The 24,693-nt window shown below is 36.8% G+C and overlaps 1 long non-coding RNA gene across 1 annotated transcript in view; it reads right to left on the reverse strand.

The window, feature by feature from the left end:
* Positions 1-22,085: 22,085 nt before the first annotated feature.
* LOC125183483 (uncharacterized) overlaps positions 22,086-24,693 on the reverse strand; it is a 34,416-nt gene continuing 31,808 nt past the window's right edge. Inside the window, exon 4 of the long non-coding RNA XR_007165548.2 lies at positions 22,086-22,615. This is a non-coding gene — a long non-coding RNA (uncharacterized lncRNA). The remainder of the gene's footprint in view (positions 22,616-24,693) is intronic.

Genomic DNA, 24,693 nt, shown 5'->3' on the forward strand with positions numbered 1-24,693 from the left:
TGAACTGGACCGTAGACAAATGGGGCTCTGAAGAAAACAAGCAATAGTTTATTTTAAATTAACTTTGGGGTATGTTTCTTCCTTTTCTTGCTGTTATGGACGTTCAAAACCTCTGAAAGTCTTAATTGATAAAGAACTTTAATAGTATTTAAGGTTGTGCTGTTCTTTAATCCCCTCTTGGAAGGTTCGTGGTTACTTCAAGCCCAGATAAAGTTGGCAGCAGACATTACTGACCAAAGAATGTCAAAACAAGTGCATGTGATTTTTGCAGAGATACCGCTGGTGGCCAGAGGTAATCAGAGATTTGAGGTGACATTTTTAACAGAAGGTAGCTAATTCTTTTCAAGTTTCCTTCTGCATAGGGAAGGTAGAAGAACTCCATGCAGGAAAAAGAGGTACAACTGTTGCAAAACAGCTGAGGACTGCTGCCACTCGCCACTTGGGTCAGCCAATGGAGGCGATACTCACTCCACTCACTATCTGGCTCATAAAGGAAATAAATGAGCAGGTCCCTACAATGAGGACAAACAGCTGTTCCAGCTGATCATGAGTGCAAGCAGTGATATGCTGTGTCATGCAAGGAGTGACTTTGTAATCAATACCTACAGGCTACATGAAATTAACTCTGTCTACTACAAAAAAGGAAAGCAGCAGTTAAGCATGATTTAGATCAGATCTTGCGTGTTACTGTAGAGGAGTCCAGGTTCTTGTATTGGTTTGGGTCCCAATGATACTCCTTGGTGATGCTGTACTGTTCATTGATGATGATGTCACGTGCTTCTTTTCTGCTTTTTTCTTTTTTTTTCCTTTTTCCTCTCTGCTCCCCTAACCTATCAGGTATTCATTGCAAACTCTTAGGTGATATGCACAACTAACTTATTCTTATTTTCTCATGAGCTTTATCATGACCTCTATGCAGGCAACTGTCACTTTCCATTTTCATTCTACATGTTGTTGTCTTCAAACTGCTTAGTCTACCTTACATTATTGCAAAGTTAAGTTCAGTGCAAGTAACACATTCCTTTGTTATAAGGTCAACTTCTCCTCTATTGCTGCCTGGTTTTGAAGCCAATGGCACTACCTGAATCACCCCTGCTTATATAAAGTTGATTTGTAACTTCTGACGTGCTGCAGAAACTTTCAGGAACGTCCATCTAAACAATTAGATTAAATTACAAAATAATTTTTTCCTAGAAAGTTTCCATACAAACACTGTCTCTTCCAGTATGACACTGATTGTTATCTGATGTTCAAACAAGTGTTGAAAAAGACATTAAAGAAGGTATTAAAGAAGGTAATTGGGACATATATAACCCATCCAAAAGGCATGTTTTTCAGGTGTGTTTTTTTCTACTTAAACAATGAATGCTTTGTATTCAATAATATAAATCTTTTTACCCCTTTCTGATCTATACTGCATGCTATAATACATTTCACTCCATTATCTGATGTCATTTTTGTTAATTCTATGAAGTTTTTTTCCTCCATGGTATATACCAGCAATGCATTTCACAGCTTGCTTAGAACAGACTGAAGCAAGAAAGAAATCTTCTTTGCGGAAGATAATTAGTCCTCCTGACATTTTGATTGATGAAATACTAGCAGTGTTAAATACTTCTTTAAGTGAGTGGGTTGCATGGGATGAAATTACTTTCCGATTTACTAATCATGACAGAAACATAGAGTCTCAACACTGGAAGGGACCTTGAGTCACTTGATTTATTTCTCTGTCCAAAGAAAGAAGCAGCTATACTTGAGACATTTCTGATGAATATTTGTGTAAAGTGTACTTTAAGACCTCCAGTAATAGAGACTCCCTATTCTTCCCAGGCGGTCAATTCTGATGCTTCATTATCCTCCTAGAAATTTTTCCTCCTGTCTGCCCTGAACCTTCAGTTTGACAGTCAGCTTAAACTTACACCTACAGGCCATGATCTAATCACTTTTTTCATTATAAGTTTTCAGTTGACTCACCTGCAGCCACATAATTGCTAGAGCTGACCTAAGGGAGGTGGTGGGAGCCTATGCGTGGGGCCGAGGAAAAGGGTGGAACAGCACTTTGTATTTTTAGACTATTATTTCTCACCCTATCTGTCATGGATATGAAGAACAGGTAGCCACCTTCTTTCTTTCAGCAATCTGCTATCACACTTCTCCCTTCATCTGTTGTTCTTTAGACTGAAAACCTTGAATTTTCTCAGCCCTGTCCTGCATTTCTGATCTTTGTGATTTACCTGCCATGCTTCACTTGGTAGCTATTATGTTAAAAAGGGGTGTCCAAAATTGAGCACATCTGTTTGAAGCCTTGCCAGTGCTGGGCTGAGTGGAAGGGCTGTTTTGTATGTAATGCAGGCCTTTTGCTTGTGTATGAAACACAGGTGATGACTGTCTTTTTGCAATTTATTTAAGGACCCTGAAGTCCACTTAAAAGAATAAGAAGTAAGTGCTGGGAATCAGACAGCTAGCCTATTTTTCATCCAGCATGTTTAAATAAACTTTTAAGACAGAAGAGAGGAGGAGCGTTGGCCTTCGTCTCCCTCAGTAAGGACAGGTGTACGCAAGGAGGGCTTCTGCCAGAGTGACTGTTCTACACTAAACCTGCCTCACAGAGCCTTTGTCAGGTTAGCCCAGAACTGTTAACTCCTGTTCAGCTTGTGATTCACTACAGTCCTGGAACTGTTGCCTAACCAACTGTTCTCCATGTATTCGCATTCTGAGCTTGTCTTTCAATATACTTACAGTCATTCATGGCTTGATGTTGTCTTCAGATTTAATAAGCTTGTTCTCTAATGGATCTTCCAGGTCATCAGTTATAAAAGTATCTTGTCTAGGACAGACACCTAGAAAACATACCTTTGATGCAGCCTTCCACTTTGACAATGAACAAATAATAGCTACTTTTTGAGAAACATTTTTATAAGCATGTGTGCATTGTTGCTGTGATATTTTCATGCATGCAGTATGAAAAAATGAAAAAAGTATGAAATGGTATGAAAAGCCCTACTAAAAGCGAGAGAGATGATGATACTTAGTGATCCTCCTCTAACCCTGAAGCCTATCAACTTATGCTATAAGGAGATTTGTTGCTGACAAGCGCATAATGGCTTACTTACCTCTTTGTTTTCTTCTAGATGCTTATTATTTCCAGTATTTTCCTGGGAATTAAAACTAATGGGATATATCTGTAATTCTTTGATGCCAGCATTTCCACCTTGTTACAGATAGATACCATGATTACCAAGCACTTCATCCGCCTTCTGCAAAGTTCTTGAAACACTAATAGCTTTGAAAAGTCTTGTCAGTTTTTAGAGTACTCTGGAATGAATTTTATCAGTTACAGCTGATTTTAAAATTTCCAACCTAAGTACTTGCTAACCTTTTGCTTGTCTGTAAAAGACTGAGGTCTTGCCCCTTTGTCACTGATATTGATTGTGCTATCCCCTGCTTGCAGTTGACATTTTGGTCAAGATTGATGTTAAAAGACATTAAATACATTTGCCTTCTGAGCATCATCTATCAGTAGCACTCTGGGTTGAATACAGTAGCAGCCCCTTTATTCATTGCCTTCCTACTACTCATATAGTAGATTGTTTCAGTTTTTATCTATATTCCTTGCTAGTTGCTCCTCATTTTTACTTTCTGATTTTGCCCTGCTGTCTTTATGTTTCCCTGTTGTTCTTGTTTGTATTTCTTGTATGCTCCCTCCTTGTGTTTGAGACTTGTGGAAATTCATGGTTTAACCAGACTGGTTTATTAATAGTAAGTCATAGCAGTTCCCCAGTTCGGTCATTCTATTTTGGATATGTTATCTATATATATAGTTATAAACTTAAATACTTGTAAATTTTCCTGTGGTGTTAATAATATGAAGTACTGTTGGTTTAAAATATTTTCAGAACACTCGATTATAAATAAGATGATATTTGGGTAAGTAGGTTTTGGCCAATTTGGAAGTATTAATGGTAAGAATTTCTTTTAAAGTCTTGTTTTACCAGCTGTGGTATTATTAAATCATTCAGTTAACTCATTTTTAAGTCTTTAATATAAGAAATAGATATCTAAAGCTTGGTATCTACCTAAATCATTAAAAACTGAAATGACAATTAACCAAGCTTTTTGGTGTGGTGGGATAGCACCAAATAAAATAGTCTCTGCCAATCTGCTCTTCTGTTGCATGAAGGTTTTATTTTCTCTTCCTTCATAGGGCTAAATATATCATCTCCATTGATTCTGGAATTGAAGACCATAGTTCTTGCTTTGAACTCATGACCATATCTCCCATGATGTAACAGATAAAAATATGGCCCCAAAGCAGCATCTTTTTGAATGGCTGAAACAAAATTAAGTGATTAGTGAATGTACTATAATTAGTGAATTTTTAATCTAGGATATAGATCCATTTTTAGAGAATATTTTTGGAGTATTTTGGCATTGATTTTGTTTATTGTATGATGTATTCTAGCCAATGTGCAAACAGAGGCTGTTGTGTCTTGCAAAAACCCTGTGTTCTTTTGTTCTACTCTTATTTCTGGGAGAAGAAAAAGTTCGTATGGTATCTTGCAGTACTTAAGTCAGCATTTTAAGAATGCCCCTTTAATAACTTACTGTGGGGAAAAACAATGCTAAGTTTAATCATACAGCTAATGTCACAATGTCACCACCCCCTTAACAGCTAAATGATAAAAGTGAGGACACATCAGCATGAATTGTTAAGGTCTGTACATTATTCATTTAAACATCTGCTGTTGGTTCCTCTTTACATATGGGAATAAATTATACCACATCAGCACATTCTTCATGCTTTGTGTTTAAGCATTTAAAAGTTTTTTTTTTTGTATTATTAATATTATTTTTTCTGCTTGGTTGGCAGCCCTTGAAGTTATCAGTGCCCAGGACTACAGTCAACAGTGTGACGTTTAGAGCACAGGTGTCATTATGTACATGCTGTAAGTAGATTGTAAAAGTAATATAAAATGTACAGAGCCATTTATAATACAAGCACTTACAATTTTGCTTTGAAATAAAAAGTAATCCTTTGTGCCAAACCTTAGCAAAAGACCAAACTCTCTAATTGCTTGTATGTAAACATTACAAATTTCTATGCAAAAGAAAGTAAAACCTACAGCTCAGTGTTAAAAATTGAGTCTTTTATTTATGAAACATTTTATAATCCTGAAATAACATAATATTACAGAATATGACAGCGTAACTAAAACTAGCTGAGAGTCTAAGCTCGTCTTTTTCATATGCTGGCTGGAGGTGTACGTGGGAAATAAGTTATTGATTTACAGATTATTGGTCAAATCCTCAAGTGGATTGCACAAACCATGCAATCAGGGTAAGGGCTTTTCTTCTCCACATCTGCCTGTGATAACTCTGTAACCAAGATGCTCAAGGGCTGCCAGGTCTCCTTGTACAGGCTATTTGGGTCCTTTGAATGTTTATCAGTCTGCTCTTATTACAGGAAGAAGTGAAATTTTACATTTGTACACACAAATTTGTACACGCAAATTTTTATTGAAGTCTTTCATAATTTGTAATGTTTGTCATAGTTACAGAATAATAATTTCTTTCTGAAAAATCTTACCCTGCCCATACTAGCTAAATAACACAAAAGGTAGCCCAGTAATTAAAAATAAATTGTATCAAAGTACATAAGCAACTGTTCCTATGATGCAGTTAAAATTGAGAATTATGCAAGTAAAATCTCATACTGTGAGCCAGGACTTTTTTCTTTCGTAGTGTGTTTGCATGATTTTATTCCCACTTTCAGTCTTTTTCTTCTGTCAGTTGCCTCCAGATGATGCTTTAATGCAAACGTTTTAGAACATTAACTCTTGCCGTTTCATTTGTTGTTATTATTTTCTGTCCTGTGATTCTCTTACTTTTGTTGTATATGGCCAAGTTCTTTTATAACTTCAGACTGTACATGAGTATGCAGACATAGGCATACGGTTTCATAACCTCCTCTTTTCTGGATTTTATATTTTTTTTCCCCCACTTTATTTTGGTTCCTCAGTTTCTTTTCTATACAATTAGCTCAGTTTTCTTCTTGTGTCAGCATGACAAAGTGTTCATGGTTCTATTGCCTTTGTAATTTTTTTACTTCTACAATCTGCTTGTACTTTTTATGCTGATACAAATGAGTTTTATTGTTGTACTTCATGGTATTAATGTTTGCATCACAGTGGTTGTTGTACTTCATGGTATTAATGTTTGCATCACCATAATACAATATATTATAAATTGGGCAACAAATTGGATGGTTTGACTGGCTAATAAGAATCCAGAGCAGTGCCTGCAATCAGCACAATTCACAGCTCAGAACTTGTAAAATTCAGAGCAGTGAACTGTGCTGATTGCAGCTTGAGCTCAGAACTTCAGACCTTCTTTCTTAATTAGCAATATAAATATTTTTAAAAATTAGCATTTCATAATCACAGTATTGTCAGAACAAAGTAACATTAATTCCCCTCTTGTTGTGTTGTCTACGTGAGAATGAAAATACTGCGTATGAATTAATGGAATAATTCACACACTTTTTATTGCTTAATTTGAAAATAGTAATACAAAAGCCATAAGATCATCTTCTGATTTTAATTCTGTTTTTGCAATTTACTTTTCTTTCTACCCTGAACAGTAGCTTGTGCTCCTCTGATGGGCTTAAAGATGCTTTTACAGCCATTATTGCTACCATCACAACTTTGACCCTTCTGGGCTACAGCTAATGCCTCCCTGGTAATTTGCTAGCTACCAGAACTCTTTTTGCAGTGCAGATAGCATGCTCCATCTTGGTACCAAGGGTATTATTGCCACAACGGGCTCAGTCTCTACCTATATGGGGAGCATAAGCCCTGAGGTGACTCATGAACTCTGTTTTCATGAATGTTAATGCACAGGGTTGCCTCTGCATAATGGGGCAATGTCAGTGTGATGGATTTTTATATGTAATTTAAACTGAGGTCTACTTTATACTTTCCATTTCGCTTCTATTTTAACATATACTAACAGAAACATATACAATAGTAATGGACAAAAAAGAAAATCCATTAAAATACAGAAGTATATTAGCACATTGATAGAGTGGATGAGCTAGAGTCCTGCTGCCTGTCATACTTTGAGAATAGTCTCAAAGTATGAGACACATGAGACAAAGTATGGGCCACATGCTGCTCCCTAATAGGAAACGGACAGGGGCTTCTTTTTCCTGTGCAATCTGTGCTATTGCATTTCTTGCTTACTCTTCCAAGTGTGCTCAGAGACTCTGGCCTCTGCAAGAGTTCTCAAAAACCTTTGTGCAACTAAAGAAGTCTAGGGTGCCTAATAAATTACTTCCTGCACTGCAGCAGTAAGAAACCTTAATATTACAAAGATGTGTTACTTTTTGCTCCTTTTTAAAGGCATGGAAGAATTTTTCACATATTTTCAAGGTTCCATGTGATACATTTCACCTGCTTAACTTGATTTCTTTAGCTGAGTTATCTGTTGTTTGTCACTGCTTTATTTTGGGGAGAATGTACTTTTATCTGTGAATAACAAGGTAATGGGAATTGTCACCAACCAATACTTACAGTACCATGTCCTGAAGTGAATGCATTCTTCCAGTTTTCTTTAAATTGAGTTTCATGGGGATTTAAGTCCTGAAGGAGATTGGGAAGGAGAATTGGAGGATAAAAGAAAACAACAATTTTTTAAAAGATATTTTGAGATTATAAGTTTGGGGGAAAATGCACTATGGTTTTAAACTTCTGCTTTACCTTAAAATTAAAGGCTTACAAAAGAAACTCCAGAATATTTTTCTTTGGTATAAATAGACAGGCATCCTTCAGTAGGATGTGACAAATACCTTTTCAGTAGCTACTTCTGTGTTTTGAGAGTAGAACTAAAAACATAATTCAATGCAAATAATTTATTTGGTGAAGTTAGCTTCTTCTTTGATTTAAATAGCTACAAATGGGTGTATTAATTTATTGGAAGTATTTGTGTATTTCTTGCATATCAGGTGTGCACGAATGTGATATAAAATCTAATAGAAATTTAATGTCTTTATTAGTTTTGATTGAAAACAGATTACATGATATGGTTTTTCATTTGTGATGTGATTAGTAGAACAGATCAATATTTACTTTCAAAGTATATTCTCCAATAAACATTTGTAGTTGATATTTCTGGTTAATACTTCTGTTGGTAAACAGTAATAGTCTCAGAAACCAAATACAAAGCAAGTTTAAACACTGAATTTGTTATTAACATAAGTTTTTTTAGGAATGCATTTGTTTTAGTTTCATAAATATTACCTTTTTTAATTGTTATCAAATCAATTGTTAAGATTATAACTGGCATAAAGGAAGGAGATGATACAGGAGTAAACTGAATTTACAAACATTGTGATGCCCCATTTATTTAAGTATTTTACTCAAAATAGCAAGAAAAAAAATACAGGGCAAGAATGCAGTCAAGATACATTTTTATGAACTTATGTACACTTAAGGGTATATGTTAAATTTTTCTGTAATTTCTGATATATGCGCTTTTTTATTATCCTATTTCTACTGACACCTTAGTTTAGATTAAGCCAAATTAAACATTCACACTATGAAGCTATAGGAGACAGATTGATATGATAACACAAAGCAACTAATTAAAAATTTTGTTTTACCATAGTATTTTTATTTTTTTTTTAGTACTAAAAGGTTATTATGTACTTCTGTATTTTTGTCTGAATTATTTACTTCAATTTACTGCTATCCAGTGGAGAAAAGCCCCTCCCTGCTGCCCCTGTTTCCACCTCAACCCTAATCTTAGACTAAGAAGTGAACATCTTAGACGGTAAGGTTTTGAAGATGAGTTTATCACTTTTTGAAGAAGAGTAAATTTGACTTCAGGGGCATAAGCAACATACCATATGACTAAACTATATAAAATGACTATATAAAATAAGTATGACTATACTATATAAAATAAGAGTAAAATGGAATAAAATAAGAATATAAGCAAAGAGAATGTATACAGTAATTTTTATTCTGAGTCAGCAACTTGTGGTTGATCCAAATCTGTTTTTTTTTTTTTTTTTTTAGAAAGATAGCTGATTGGGATTTAAATGCTTAAATTGAAAGAGGTATGTTTTTTTCTTGTGGCTGTTTGTTCAGTTCTTGTGATAGCTATAAACTCAGTTGAGGCTCACTAGTCTTTTTTGGGACAAAATAACACAACACTAAGCAACATAACACTTGTAGAGGCCATATCCAAAGCCCACAAATCCATCACCATGTTTTATTTGTATTCCTTGCGCTTCTGATAAGCCCACTAGCTAGAAAAAATCTTTTTTACATGATGTTCCTTACCCAAACCAACTTTACCTGACTTTCCATATATTTTGACATGATATGGACATATGGATTTAGGTTAGGTTTAATTAATTCTCACAACACTTCTGTTACTACAATAAACGTGGAGTTTTTTATTTGTTGTGTTTTGGTTTTAATTTAAAAACGTAAGATTGAGCTACAGGGAAACCTGGCCCTTCTGAAGGTAAATGAACTGTAGGGCTGGAGGGGGGAGCCTGTGAGCTCCCAGCTAGCTGGCTGGGCTGCAGAACACAGTGCTGTGAGAATACTGAATTTACAGCTGTCTGATGGAACGGTTGCACTGTTTTATGTTTTAAATTAAAATGGAGAGGATGTGTATGTAACACTGATTATCTTGAAGACAGCGATATCCCTTCTGCTTTGAGCTTTTCATGTGTGTGACTAGCCAGTCTTTTCTATTACAATAAAACTGCAAGGAAGGATTTTGCCCTCTTAAATATCTATACGTTAGTGTTAGCTGACTTCCAGTGCCATTTTAAGTCTTGGGTTGCTGAGCCATCTATCTGCCTGTAAGCAGTAGTTCCAACATTAGATGCTTTGAACCTGCTCTGTACGCGCACTGTGCAGCTGATCTGTTTGCAGATGGTACTTGGTTGAACTTGCTCTGTGAACTTGCTTGGTACTGTGTATGCGCAGTGCCCATGGCTGCACAGTGTCCTGGTGCAGTTTTGCTGACTTTCTGAAACTTAACACCGTCTCTGTTCAGTTCTGGCATTTCCAATTTATTTATTTATTTTTATTGATGTTTTTGTCTCATTTACATAAATGGTCTGTGTTGTTCAAGGAGCTAAGAACATCAGAATGGTTGAACAGGGTAAAGTCGAAGTCTTTCTAGCCCATCTCACATCATCATCAATGACTGAGGATAGATGCACAGAGAAGAGGGTACAGGAAAACCTTTCAGTATTGGAAAATTATACCAGTCTTCAGTCCCTTGTAGCTCAGGGTTTTCTGAATCAAAGGAGAGTGTGGTAATAAAGCTCAGTTGATTTTTTTTCCCACTGATTTGTCCAAATATTTTTAAACTCATAAAAATTTACTTGTGGCAAGGAATTCCACAGCTTCAGTAGGCAGACTGTGAAAGAGAGTCTCCATTGCTGTTTTGTACCTTCCATCTGCTTGTTTCATTGAAGCCCCCACTTGTCTTATCTGCCTTTTCCTATATTGCTTATGGTTTTCATACATATTACATATTGCAGCGTTCTAAGTGGTAATTAAATATTTTTCTATTTCTAATAAAAAATTTAGATGTTTATAGTGGTATACAAAGAAGAAGAAGAAGGAACTTAAAGTGATCAGTGACACTACGCAGAATTCTTTAACAAGTGCTCATTAAGATGTCTTACTATGGCCTGGTTTTCAGAACTCCTGAGCACCTGTGGCTCCCGTCTTCCTTCAGTGGGAGCTGCAGATTCTCGCTACCATTGAAAATCAGGACACCAGTTTCTACTTCATGCTCGTGCCTTCACAGCCTTTGTGATTTTACAGTAGCCAGATGGGGAACATGAAAGTGCATTATCATGTAGAGAATTCTGCGTGTAAAAAAATTAACCCCTTGGTGCCAAGTGACACATGAGCTTCTGCACTGGAGTAAATGCATTTGTCACCACAGTCTCCCACCAGTAAATCCCTACCATCTGTACCGAACATTTATGAAGTCACAAGTCATTCTGTATGATTAAAACTGTCATCTCAAACATAGGTGCAGCAATTTTATATTCCAGAACAATACTTAAACAATAAAACTTTTCATTTAAAAATTACCATGTACTTACAGCTAAACAAACGGCCTCAAGCTCAATTCAAGTTAGTGGTTACCTCTAGAGGTTTACGTGTTGTCAGTTTGAGACCATATATAGTTTTGGCTGGGGGCTATGCAAAGGGTTGATGATTAATTATTTACCAGTAATACTAATTAATGCAATTCTGTTACTAGTTTTGATTATTCTGAGCTTTGTAGCAGTTAAAACTTTACCAGACATATTTAGCTTTTTAAGTCTGCTAAAAAGTAAAAGCAAAAATGATGTCCGGATAGCAGAGTATTTTTAAGTTTTTGAGAAAGGCAAGGATTTGAGAAAGACAGCTGTTGTTTCTGCACAGTCTGCAGGAGTATATTAGTTATATATTAAGTGTAGAAGTAAATCAAAAACAAAAGTAAATCTTGTTTTTCAATAAATATTATTATGGATGCACATATTTTGGTTTGAAACTGGAATTTCCAATTATTTCATTAAGCTAGATTTTTAAAATGTGCTCTATTCCATTTTTTTTTCACCTAATAATATATAATATATATATGCTGAATAATACTATATATTGCATGGATTATGTTATATTTTAACTATAAGAATACTCTAACTCCTTTTCTTCGCTTCCCAGTAGAAGACTTTAGTATTTTCTTAGGGCTGATTTAACAGGAAATGGTGTTTCTGTTCAGGTAATGATTTTTTTTTTCTTTTTCCCTCTTTGCTGATTTTTTTTTTTCTCAAGGAAGAGCTTTTGAGCATGTTGAAGGTTAGCTCTGGCTTAGAATTCTGTCTTATTGCTCTGATTTTTAGTGAAAGATACATGAGTCTGCTTGAATGAAGGGTAAAAACAAGATCCTAAATATAAAATCTATGCATACTGTGTATGAGATTTCTAGTTTCTTTTGGGGACAGATTGACTTTTACAAGCAAATGAAATGTGTAAAGCTCAGATCCTTTGGTGCCTGACTTAGAGCTCCATCCAGTTCAGCAACAAGCATATGCGTGCATTCCTGTTGTGCAAGTTATTTAAGCATGTTTCCAAAGTTACAGGATGACCTGAAAAATGTGATCCAGTGAAGGACTGAAATGCCTAAGGATGCCTAATGATTCTGAAAAGAAATCTGCTTAGAGCCCTTTCAGCAACAAGGAGGCCTCTCACTTTCCCATTTTAAATTTTCTCAGCTCTGTGGAGTTGGATGTTTTTGTGCACTTTGACTTCTCTGCCATAGCAGTGCTGGGCAGTTTGGAGCTGAGCTGCAGCCAAGGCAAATTAGGATTTAGAAAGCCAGCGTTTAGATTCCTCTGCCTGAAGACAGAATGGATGAGTTTCCTGACAGAATGCAGTGAAAATCGTGGCTTTCTTTCAGAGACTGGAAGAGATGTGACCCTTTTGTGTGGCAGCATAGTGGTGAGACAACTTGTGCAAGATGCTGAGGCCCTGGGCTCAATACGCAGTATAAACTTGCCTAGAAGCAAAGGCTTGAGTGGGGTTAGAGCACAGCATTGCTTTTTCTCCCCTTGACTGAAGTGATGATGTACAGGTTGGATGACGTATGAGAGGATCGTTTTACTGTAGTGGTTTCTGCACTTTAGTAGAGCAGGTATTTGAAAAGAATGATAAGGACTAAAATATTCAGAACACAAGTGGATTTAATCTTGCACATGCACCTTAACTGCATGAAATAGGGAATTTGAGATCACTTCAATATTTTTGTTACCAGCAAAATAATATGTTCTGCTGTCATATCTCAATTATATAAATAGCAGTTGCCTGATTCACTCCATGATATTCTTCTAATGCAAGTCCCCTTTTGTTTATATAATCTGTAGTTACTTGTTGGTTTATGGCTGTCCTTGTCAGTTTATTTCATCTTAGTTACCTTCTGTTTAGATTTTCCATTTCTGTGGATCAGAATCTCATTTTACAATTGATGTGTGCTCAAGATTTCTCTGAGCTAAATTAAAAGTATTGTCTCTATTGTTCTGTGTAGAAAAAAATGGAAGGCAGGCAAGATAGTTGATCTGTTTTGCCTTGTCTGTAGTTGTATTGTTTTTGTTTTTCAACTCTAAGACCTTTTTTTCTGTATGCATCAAGGTTTTGCTTTGCCTCTGCCCACTTTTCCCATGATTCGTATCAGAAGCTTTTCTAGTATTTTTAAGCATCTTGTTTTTCCTTTTACTGTGTACTGCACCTTATTTGAAGGCTTTTCTGTTTACCTTTACAATGGTTTAATTGTTTCACTGTTAATGCTTCTTGGATTCTTAATGTCTGAAAATGAACCAAGATTTTGACAATTCTGTTGTCTGCTCTCAGTTTTTGCCCTCTAATATAGCATCTACAATACTCCAAACTAATGCTCTGAACTGTTCTTTAACCTGATCACTTCAGCCTGGCCTTCTCCTTAGTGTTTTCAAATTGGTATATGTACTACTGAGAAGAACAGAATAAAGGTGTTCATAAGGCCAAAACTTTGTGTATTCCTAAGTATATTAGATGTGTTCATGGAGAAAATATATTATTGTATGTTCAATTCCATAAATAGTTGGACATCTCTGCGTTTTTGTCTTGCATTCTGCTAAAGTTTGCTTCCTAAGAATTGAGCAGAAAAAAGCTGAAATGGAAACAAAAGAAACTGAAACAATATAGTCTGTCACTCCTTTTACCCACAGTTGGCACCAGGTGCTGAAGAATTAAACCCAATAGGTGTTCAAATGAGGCAACACAGATAATTAACTTAAATGGTCCCATTTTCTTAAAAACTGTCAGGAAATAAACTCCCTCTTCTGTATGTGGTATACAATTATCTTGTGCTCTGTAAGGCCTAGATCTTTCAAAAAGGCGTAAAATCAGCCTCTGATTTTGTGGGTGCAATTCACTGCACCTACATAGCTACATAATTGTTTTTGCAAAAGAGGTAGTTAAAAACGTGTCCTCGGTTATGCCCACAGATCATAATTGCAGATGTAAATTCGCATCTGCAAAAGATGAGGTGTTTTTTAAAAACTGAAACCTTTCTAATGGTTATGAGAGTTTCTTCCTTGGTCATTTGGTACGTATACGTTCATAGCCATCTATTTCGAACAGAGGACGTACTTTATAAATACCAGTCATCATGTAAAAGAAGACAAACAGGAGTTTGAAGTAAGAATTACTAGTCTAATAAGATGGGGGAAAGAGCTGTGAGCAAATTTCTTGTCTGTGACCTCCTTCCTCTTTTGGATCAACCGTGTGACCTCAGAAAAAGTCTTTGTTTTCTGTGCCGCAATTTACCAGTCTGTACAGTGCAGATAACAAACACTCTGGTAACTATATATCAGTAATTCTAGAAAAAATATCCCTACTGTTAGTGAAGTGCTCTAAGATCTTCAGGAGATTGGTACTTTAATACAAATTATTAACTCTTAAAAATAATTAATGGGTCAATTCTAGTTTTCTGAGTTGCATAGAAACTTTGCATATACTATGCACTTGCCTTTCTCTCTAACTTTCAGATAAGTAATTGCCAGTTTTACTGAAGGGCTCAAAGAGTCAAAAATTATTTTGGTACATCTAGTGTGAGCTGAGAGAACAGAAATGTGATCAGCGTAACAAAAATAGTTTCTTCCAGACCTGCAGATCATTTCACTACTACTTACATTTCAGATTAGGCTAAGTAAAATAGGAGTGTTGTCTGGATGCCTTCATTTTCTGTAACATAATTTAGTAATTTGATCTCCTTCTATGGTAAGGCTCTACAATAGAAAAAGGGTATTAAGATCCTTGAAAGCATCCAGAGGAGGGCAGCAGAGCTGGTTTAAAAAAAAAAAAAGGCTGGAAGACATTTCCTGTGAGTAGAGGCTGCGGACCCCTGGGTTGTCTACTCTGGCGAGAAGAATGCTGAGAGGTGACCTCATTGCTCTCTACAACTTCATGAGGAGGGGGAGTGGAGACAGAGGCGCCAGTCTCTTCTGGTAACCAGTGATAGTGATAGGGACGCTCCATAATTCTCTGCCAATTGAACTACTCTATTCTGTTCTATATAAAAAAAAAAAAAATAGAAATAGATACACAAATAGGGAGAAACAAGTGGTGGGAAATCCCAGAGCTGTACTCTAGCTTTTGGGTTTTGTTGTCGCTGTCCTTGTAAAAAGGCTTTGGAAGATTTTAGGGGCTAAAACTCCTCTGCAAATCTTTGGGATCCATAGTTGAAGTTGTTGTGGGGAAAAGTTCTACTTCCCACCAGTCTGGAGTAAGGAGATAGTAGTAGTGCTTGTAAAAGAGATGTTCAGCATTTGGAAAACTTTTTTTTTTGTGTGTGTATTTGTGTATTGAAGTGCAGGACTTAGAACAAATAGGGCCATTACACTGGTGTTAAGTTTTTAGTAGTAATTTGTGGATGAGTAGAAGTCAAACTTTAATAAAGTATGCTATTATGTCTAGGGTGAAACACATTTTGTCCAGAGATGATGTAATGTCTTGGAGTTGATGAAGGAATGAAGTAATAATCTGGACATTGGTGAGGGATGCAGTAAAGACGAAGAATCAAATATTCCTACTACTACATGTCAACAGGATGAAACCAGTGAAGCACAACAAAGCTCTACCAGTGACAAACAGTGACATAGAACTTGGTGCAGGAATTGAAACAGAGAGACAGTATTCCTTATCTTAAAAACATACAACAAAGTAAATGTTAAGTAGAATTGAGAGTAAATAAGGCAATGTTGAGTGTTACCTAATGCACGGAGAAATTGATGTCTGGTGAAACATTCCAATGTAGTGTAAGAGAAATAAATACTAGGATATAATGTGAACTGTCTGCTGCACAGCTGTCATGTAAGTACTGGCCCAATGAGAACCCATTTTGACCAGATACCAATTCCATAACACGTAACGTCTCCTGTTTGTTCTCTTCAGGTGTAGCATTGTGCAGGAATGTGGCAGGAAAAAAGTAGGATCTTGAGATAGCATTATTTAGGGGCAAGGAGGAGGAATCTTTTGTAAGGCAGCCAAATTTTTGTACATATTTTCTCTAAATAGTGTAAGTAGCCAGCGTGGGATGCTAACTACAGGAAGAAAAAGAAGGGAAGGGATTGTTCATAAACAAACATATAATCCCCCAATTAATACTGAAGTCTGAAGTTTAACATTTAGAATAGTCATTTGATTTCTTCAGATCATTGCCCAAGATATTGAGTCTTCTTTCATAATGCATCTCTTGATCCTTCAGCTGAAGCAAGTAAAAACCATAATGCAAATACTAAGAATTCTACGTTAGCTGTGACCTCTAAGGCTCTTAGATTTATCAATCACAAGGTAGCTTGCTGTGCTGCAGTCTAAAGGCATGATTGTTACATTGGGTGGATTCTGCTTTCAAAGAATCTACTTGGTGAAGAATGAGTTTTTGATATGGAGTATTAATGCATATTTATTACAGCTGAATATGCTTGTGTGAATTGAAAGTGAGGGGTCTGTATGCAAAAAAAAAAAAAAAAAAAAAAGGATTTAAATACACTTTATACGCCAGAATCAAAGTTCTAGAAATTCTGTTTCATGTCACCCTAAACTGGAGATACTGAAGCTACCATCCTTACTTTCAAGCCTCATAGGCATCAAGTTTTTGCCTGCCGAGCGTGACCAGAAATGTCTGGTCTCAGTAGGGTTACCTTCTTTGGCCTAGGCCTTTCTGAAGAGCTGGGTCAGGCAGTGTTTCCAGGGTGTAATATGATAGGATTTACATAAAACATTGAAAACTGCTTTTTCTCAGAGATGGGCTCTGAGGAGGTAGAGGTGGTGGTGCTAGAGCTACTGCTCTTTTTTATGCTAGCCTGGACATGGAGTACGAGCTGCAGGAGACATCAGTTTCCTCATCTTTCTGAGTGTGCTACCTGCAGGCAGTTCCTTTCTCAGGAAGGACTTTTTTTTTCTATTTCTTACCATTTCACATCTTTTGCTTCACTCGTCACTATTGCTCAGGGAACCCTACTGCTCCTTGCACAGACAGAGGCCAAATGCTGCATTTTGGATTCCACTGTATGGACTACATATGTACAAACTACTTTTGATGGTGCCTGTGTTTTAAGGCATTCACTTATGGGTGTTTGCTTCTATCTCCCTTTTCCTCTTCCTTTCCCATGCAAGATAAATGTCAGGACTTTTCACAAAGATTTTTAAATAGGATACTGGGGAAAAAAAGTCTTTCCATACCCGAAGTGCAGCACTTCTGTATGGACAAAATTGCTCCAGCTACTAAGCTGTCAGTTGTTCACAGTTCCTAGCAGACAAGCATAAGATGTCTCCCCAAGAGACCCATTTCCTTCTAAATCAAGTAAATAGGAAGTCATAGCAAAATAGACAAAAACCAAAAATGTAAGAAAAGTCTTACAGGGTCAGTTCACCTACCTCAGTACTTCTTCTCTGGCAGTGACAACAGGAAATGGTATTTAGGCAGAATATATGAGCCTGCCTGTTTCGTCCTATGTAAGTGTGCTGGCATCCAGAATTGTCCTTTGGGTTGTTTGAAGGTAAACCCCAACCTAATCCTTTTAGTATTCATTATGGACCTGTAGTCAATGAACATCTGATTCCTTTTTGAATATGCTGATACCATCTGCCTCTACAGCTGCCCATGGCTGCCAGATCCAGAAAAGTACTTTTTGCTGAGTAAAGCAATAATTTTTTTCCCCCATTTTAAACTGACCTACTCAATTAATCAGATGGCCACTATTTCTAGAAGTAAAGGATGTGGTGAACAGTTCATAGTCATCATTAAGTAAAATTTTGGTCATATCCCTTCTCAGCCAACTTCTCTCCAAAATGAAGGCCCAGGCTATTTTATCTCTTCTCACATATGGGTGCTTTCCCACTTTGATTATTTTAATTGCCATTCTCTGTAACTTTTCTAAATCCACTATATCCTTCTTGGGATGTGGAGACCAGAACTGCATACAGTGCTAAAGATGTATTGTCTTGTTGTTTCATCAATATCAAATATTTTGTAGCTTTCTGGCTACCACTTATCCAGCTGGTGATGCTGGAGAGCCCTCTGTGAAGCATCCAAGATCTCTTTCCTGGTTTCTGACTGCAACTGCCAATTCTGAGTTAAGCATCATGTAGACCTGCTTTGGATTATTTTCCCTAAATGTATTACCTTACATTCTCTCTTTTTTCTTTTCTGAAGTCTGTTTCTCTGTGTTTTGCAAGGGAAGAGAAACCTGATTCCACCTAAGGGTAAACGTGTGCTTAGCACATTTCCAGGAGCTTAAGTCTCTAAGATTTTTACTGGTGATAAACATACAGATGTTGACACTTACCTGGACTGTTCTTTTCCCCCAAATAGAGCAATGTTCAGAATTAATTCACCGATGCAAGGTCTCTAGGGCCTTTTAAAGCCTCCAAAGTGTATCAGTTTATTACTTCAGCCCCTTCAGTCGTCTTTCACAGACAAGCAAGGAAAAAAGTGGCACACCTGCTTTACCAAATGGAACACTCAGAAAGAATAATATGACCCTCCAGACACCAGAGGGGTGAGCACCTTCTCAGTTGCCCTTGCTAACATTTTACTGGGAGGCTATTGAACTTAAGGGATAAAGAAATGTGTGATTAAGGACTGGTTGCTTCATATTCTCCTGGTAAAACACTATTCTGCATTCAGGTAGGAAACAATACTGAGGACCCAGTATTTCCCTTTGAGATGACTATGATTTAGCTACTTGGGCTTCTACCTAGAGATTTAGGAGCATGATTTTAAGTTTTAAAAATGTGACAAAATTTCATCTCCTAGTGCCAAGTATTATCTATGTTAGCAGGATCAATTACAGAATAATATGTTTGAAAGTCAAGAAATGGTTGTCTTCTTTTTTACTGAAGAAGAAAGCTTAATTCTTCATTAGGTATAAGCCATTGTTATTATCATTACATCATTACTAAAATCACAGATTCTTATCATAAAGAACTGTACCAAGGAATATTCAGTTGTTTTACTAGGTTTGTCTTGTTTTCTGAAGAGAGAAATCTTATACCAAAAATGAGACCTTGCCCAATGAAGACTATTGATAGGTTAGCTGAATTTTGACCATGAAGCAGACCAGAGAAAGAAATCACAAAGCATCTTGTTTGTGAGAACTGAAGATACTGTTTAAAATTGTATGTGAATATTGTGTTGAGTTGGTAACTGCAATTGATTTAGAAGCCTAGTTAGTGAAGATTAGAATCAGGAGAATAGTCATCTGTGGTTATTAAAGCAAGAAAACTCTGTCTGTGGAAGACTGGATTTAAAATTTAAAGGCAAGAAGCTTGTCTCTATGCACCGCAGGAGAAATTAAGAATTATCTATTATAATGCAGCTCTTCTGTTACTGTATTATCTTATGTTTACATTTTTTATGAATTATAGTACTGTAGAGTTACAGTATAACAGTATTTTCTAACTGTTGTGTTACTTTGTTCATATCTGCATTCTTCCCACCTTTTGAGTGTGTTTATAAAGACGTAGTCTTTACCTTACTGTGTGTTTTTTTTTTTTTTTTTTAAATTATAGCCTCCTGCAGGAAGGTCTGTATCTCCAGTATCAAATTCAAAGCAGGAGTGTGAAGAAAAAAAGGGAGAACTGAACAAGTCCTCAGTGCATTCAGCCAAGGAACTGGGAAATAAAAACATCCTGAAGTCTGCTGTCTCACTCAGAACCAAAAAGAAATCATAGGACATCTATCAACTCTGAACAACTTAAGAGTAAACAACTATTACGTGTGCCAAAATGAGCAGACTATATAAAGATGGACAAATATATCCTGAAGTGTTTGTCTCTTTACTCTCCTGAACCCTTTAATCAGAATGCTTTAGCTTTCCTTTAACACTGGAAAAAAATCTAACAGCAGTGTGAACTCCTAACCTGTAAGAGGACATCCACTGATAGTATTTTTGTCAGTGAACAAATTACAGAATTGCCTAAAAATGTATATAATTTATTTGTTCTGTACTAGCAGGCACCATGCCAGGTAGGCAGTTTGCTTTCACAAATCCATTTTGCTGTGTTTTACTTGCTTTTACTTTCTTTACTTTTGTCACAAATGTTTAGGGGGAAAAATGATGCTGGAATCTGTAATAGGGATTCCAGGTAACTGTGTGCTTTGCACTGTGAGAATATTCTAGGAAATTGCTTATAAATTTGCTGGAGGCATTATAACACAAGTGCTTCAGTCTATGGAATTTGTAACTGCTATTTTAGGTTACTGTCAATTGCTTATTTTTAAGCAGAACTTATTTTAAGCTTGACAAATATAAAATGTATTTTTAAGTACAACAGAATTGCTATGGTTCTCACTGCTGAATTTCTGGTGTTTTGATTAAATTCTTTAAATAAAACAGGTGTTAGAGTAATGGCCTTTACAAGTTAATTAATCTTCATTTTCAAGGGGATGAGCTACCATTCAGCTTAGGTTTATTTTATGTTTGTGTAAATTGCAAAGTGATTTACTGTTCCACAGACAAAACCATTCTCTAAAAACAGATCTCACCAGTAGACTGGCATTGAGGTACCTTATGTAAGTAAAATACACACGCTCTTTATTGGTTAAAAACATTTCCTTAAATTCTGTGTTTTGGCTCATGCAAGTAATTCTGCTGTGTACATCAGTCTGAGGAGACATCATCTGCTTAAATCTCTTCTGTTCTCTACACTAATTGTGAAGTTCCTCTTACAGTTGTTAACAGCCTCGATTTTATTTAGGTGCCAAGTAATGCTATTACAGGGCCAACATGCTTCCTTGTAGGTACCTGAATACTTGGAGAGATCTTATTTACAGTAAACTAAGTAAAAACTTTTTGTCATCTTAAAATATGAAAAAGTTAATGTATCACTCATACTCACTAAAGAATGTGGGTGGGTGTGTAATCAGGCACCTTTGGGGGAGTATTCATCTTCTAGTGTCAATTTTTCGGATGAGATTGAGTCTGTTGAGGAGTTGGACACAAAAGGTATATTCTACAAAATACAGTGAGTGGAAGAAAGTCACAGATTTCTTTTTTTTTTTACAGAATTTAGTAAGAATTTCACTATAAGTAGGAAGTTGTCCTTTCTCTTTTTGTTATGCACTCAAACAGCAGTGAAGTCTACTTCACATAAGAGCTCTAATAGTCACACTGTTTTTATCTGATGTGGCTCAAATCTTTTACAAAGTCCAGACTGCTTTCTGGTTCTCTTGACACCAAAATGTTAGGTCAGATTGTGGCCTAAATAACTGTCTCCTTGGCTATTAACTGACACTGCTCATTCTTTTCATTTAGTGAGAGTCACTTGAAGGGCACGCCTCGGCTCCCTCTATTAAAACAGTGGCTGCATCATTAGCAACCTCGGGGCAGTCCTACCTGATCACAGTAGCTGCACAGTGGTGAACTTCTTTCCTTGATGGGGCACAGTGTTGAGGGTGCTGATACTCTGTTTTCAGATGCACTTTCTTCTAACACAGATAAAATTTTCAGAAACCCAGCAGACGTGCTGACGTTTTCTACCGCCACTGCTCCTTTGAACCAAGGAAGCTTGAAAACATACTACTTCACATCAAAGGGTTTTGTCATTTCTACAGCACTAACAGAACACAGTAAGTATAATTTACCTTTAAAGAGTGAGCTATTTACCTGTCATGGGTTCATTCTTCTATCCTGAGGTATTGAATCATTTCCCAGCTCTGTCAATCTTAAGATATTTTGGCTAGCATGCACCTTTTGTGGCTGGCTTCTCAACAGATCTGACTTTGATCTTGCCAGTTCTGACTTCATTCTCCTTTCCTCTGCACTCCTGGATTTGTTTTGCTTGTTCTTTTTTGCCTAGGTACATTTCCATTTCCACAACTCCTCTCGCTTTTTTTGCCACCGACAGATGTATGTCCTGTGTTATCCCAAGCATGTCCAGTGTTGTCCCAAGGTACCAGTGCATTTTGATCACGTACAGAGGAGCGTCACGGGGCTCACATGAAAGAGGCAGCAGTCTGTCAGATCTGCAGCTGGTAGCCTGCCCCCTGCCCAGTGCTGCGGTGTTTCAGGGTAAGAAGGGGGCGAGGAGCAGGCCATGGGCTGTGTGTATCCAGAAGGCAGTCATCAGGCTGTTTGCGTTGCACTTCTTCAGTTGGGCTTCGGTGAGGGGCCGGGAGGGACTGAGCAGTCGAGCTTGTGTTGGAATTGCAGAAGAGTGGAACATCATCTTCCCAAAGACTGGAGAAGAAACTTTCACTGTATCAGTGACTCCTAGCGTTAAACCTCTTGTTAAACAAAACAGAGGTCTTACAATAAGCTCCATGCGTTTTTCCTTTTTCCTCCTTATCCTCTTTTCTCTTTATGCCTTTTTTCACTCCTTTTCAATACCTACATTTTCTCTGTTGATTTTTTTCATTTGTCAGAAGATTTCTTTTCTTCTTCCACAAATCTCTTTCTTGTTTCTTCTTTTGATGTGGCTTTTCTCTGTTTCTCTTTCAACCCTCAGAGCTTACTTTAGTCTCTTCACTGTATTTGCTACATGGAGGAGTGCTATTGAAAAATGAAAAGTAGATTGCATGGGAATTTCATATTTCTCCTTTTCCTCTAGAAGCCCATTTCTCTTCCCTCCCATTTCTGTGAAGTTTACCATCCTCAAATGCTTTCGTCCTCTACTTCCAAATCATTTTACTCATCTTTCCCTCTCTTGCTCTGTCCTTCCACCTTGTCTTCCCCTTCGCTTACTGCTTGATCTTTAACTTCTTAGGTAGAGTGAGAATTTGTGGTAGCATTCAGGTTCCATGTTGTGGATAAATACTCCAATCTGTCTCAGTTTTACTGATGAACACTAACTTTCTGACTGTATCTATATTGGCTTTTTCTTCAATTTTTTTCTGTTGCATGCTCAGGAGCAGTGACTATGTTGGCAGTATTAACTGTAACAGCCACATTATAAGCACAGTCTTGTATAACCCATTACCCATCAGGTCTATGTGACATTGTAATTTAAACGGTGGTAGTTGCTGGCAGCCTATCTGCTTGTCCTGCTATTATTACAACCACCAGTAGAGCTGTTCTACTGGGAAATTTCAAGTGTAGACAAAGCTTTAATCAACAGTAATCTGATCCTTTAAAAATGCAACACCAATTCATTTATTTCTCATTTCACATATGAAATTTTAATAGGTACAATCACCCTTAAGGATGTTTCAAATATTAACATTATGCACAATTACAAAACAGAATCTTTTTTCTGTATGAAACTATCTGCATGTTTGAACCAAGTAAGTAGTTTTCCGTGCAGACATCAGGTTTACTATCAATCAGAAACTTATTAACAGCTGTGTTAGCCCTAATTAAGTGCAGAGCAATGGCAGACTTTTTAATTAAGTCTTATTTTCCTAAGAGGAGACTGTTTTTTTTTTTTTCCATCCCTTCCCCACCTCCATCCTTATTTACTATGTAAAGCCTGCTTTAAAAATAACTGGGACACAAGATGGGGCCATTGAAATGGGGCCAAGACAGTAGGAAATGTTTCCTTTACAGAACAGATGCATGATTTTACTGACCATAATTTACTTCTTTGGATTTGTAAAAATAATTTTTAAAAAAGTCATCAGTTTTTCATTTTTATTTTCTTTTTTTTTTGTTTTCTTCTTGTCTGAAGTGTTTTGTCAGTGTCAGCAAACATCTTACTGGAATTAATTTCAATGTATAAATTCATATGAGAGAAAGTGGTGATGTGTGGCATCAGCTGCACCAAATAAAGTCCTTGTTGCCCAAGTAGACCTCTGGGTGTGTACTAGAAATCGTGCTACACATGAACAGAGTACTCAGTTGCTGTGAGAAAAAAGGGAGCTCACAGTTAAGTTAAAAGTCTCCCTGAGTGTTTGATTCTCTTTGTCCTGAGCAGCGCTAAGTGGTATATGCCTACCCCTGAAGGAAGAAGTACCCTGAAACTTTGCACTTTCTATGTGGCACTATTAAAAATGGAGATCTGTAGCTACCAACCATTGCTGGATCATTACTTTGCTCAGAAGATAAGTCGGTTTCACGTAAGACTGCAGGCTAAGCTCTTACTCCTCCTGACAGAGTATCATCAAGGGTGAATATTTTTATTCACCATTACAGGTATAAAAATGCCTTTATCTGAGTTGTGTTCAGTTTTATATTTTAATCTCGGAGACAACATCACTTGAGGCAGATCCTGACTTGGGTGTGCTGGCAGTTTACACCAAGGACTCCAGTGAAATGCTGACAGATTATGTGGGGTGAGGATCTGTCCCTTGCTGTTCAAAGAGAGGACAGTATCAGTCTCCTTTGGATCACCACTTAATGAATTTCAGTGTTCATTTCAGGCACAGAGCTGCTGGGTTTGCTTTTGCCCTTTTTTAGGGTACAGGCTCGTTTTCTTTCAGCAGTGTGTTTGGCAGAAAGAACTAAACGTGTTCCTGGAAAGAAGTGCTCCAAAAGTCTTGATTCTTCATTAAAAAAATAAAAATAAAAATTAAGGGGACCAAACATTAGCCAGCAAATTTAAAAGGAGCAATAGTCAACAGAGCCTAAAAGCTGTAAAAACTGATGGTGTTGCCTAGCTAGCCTTAATACTGGGAGCTCTGGGGAGCAGGAAT

Source organism: Anser cygnoides, chromosome 5 (assembly GCF_040182565.1).
Source record: "Anser cygnoides isolate HZ-2024a breed goose chromosome 5, Taihu_goose_T2T_genome, whole genome shotgun sequence".
NCBI lineage: Eukaryota > Metazoa > Chordata > Aves > Anseriformes > Anatidae > Anser > Anser cygnoides.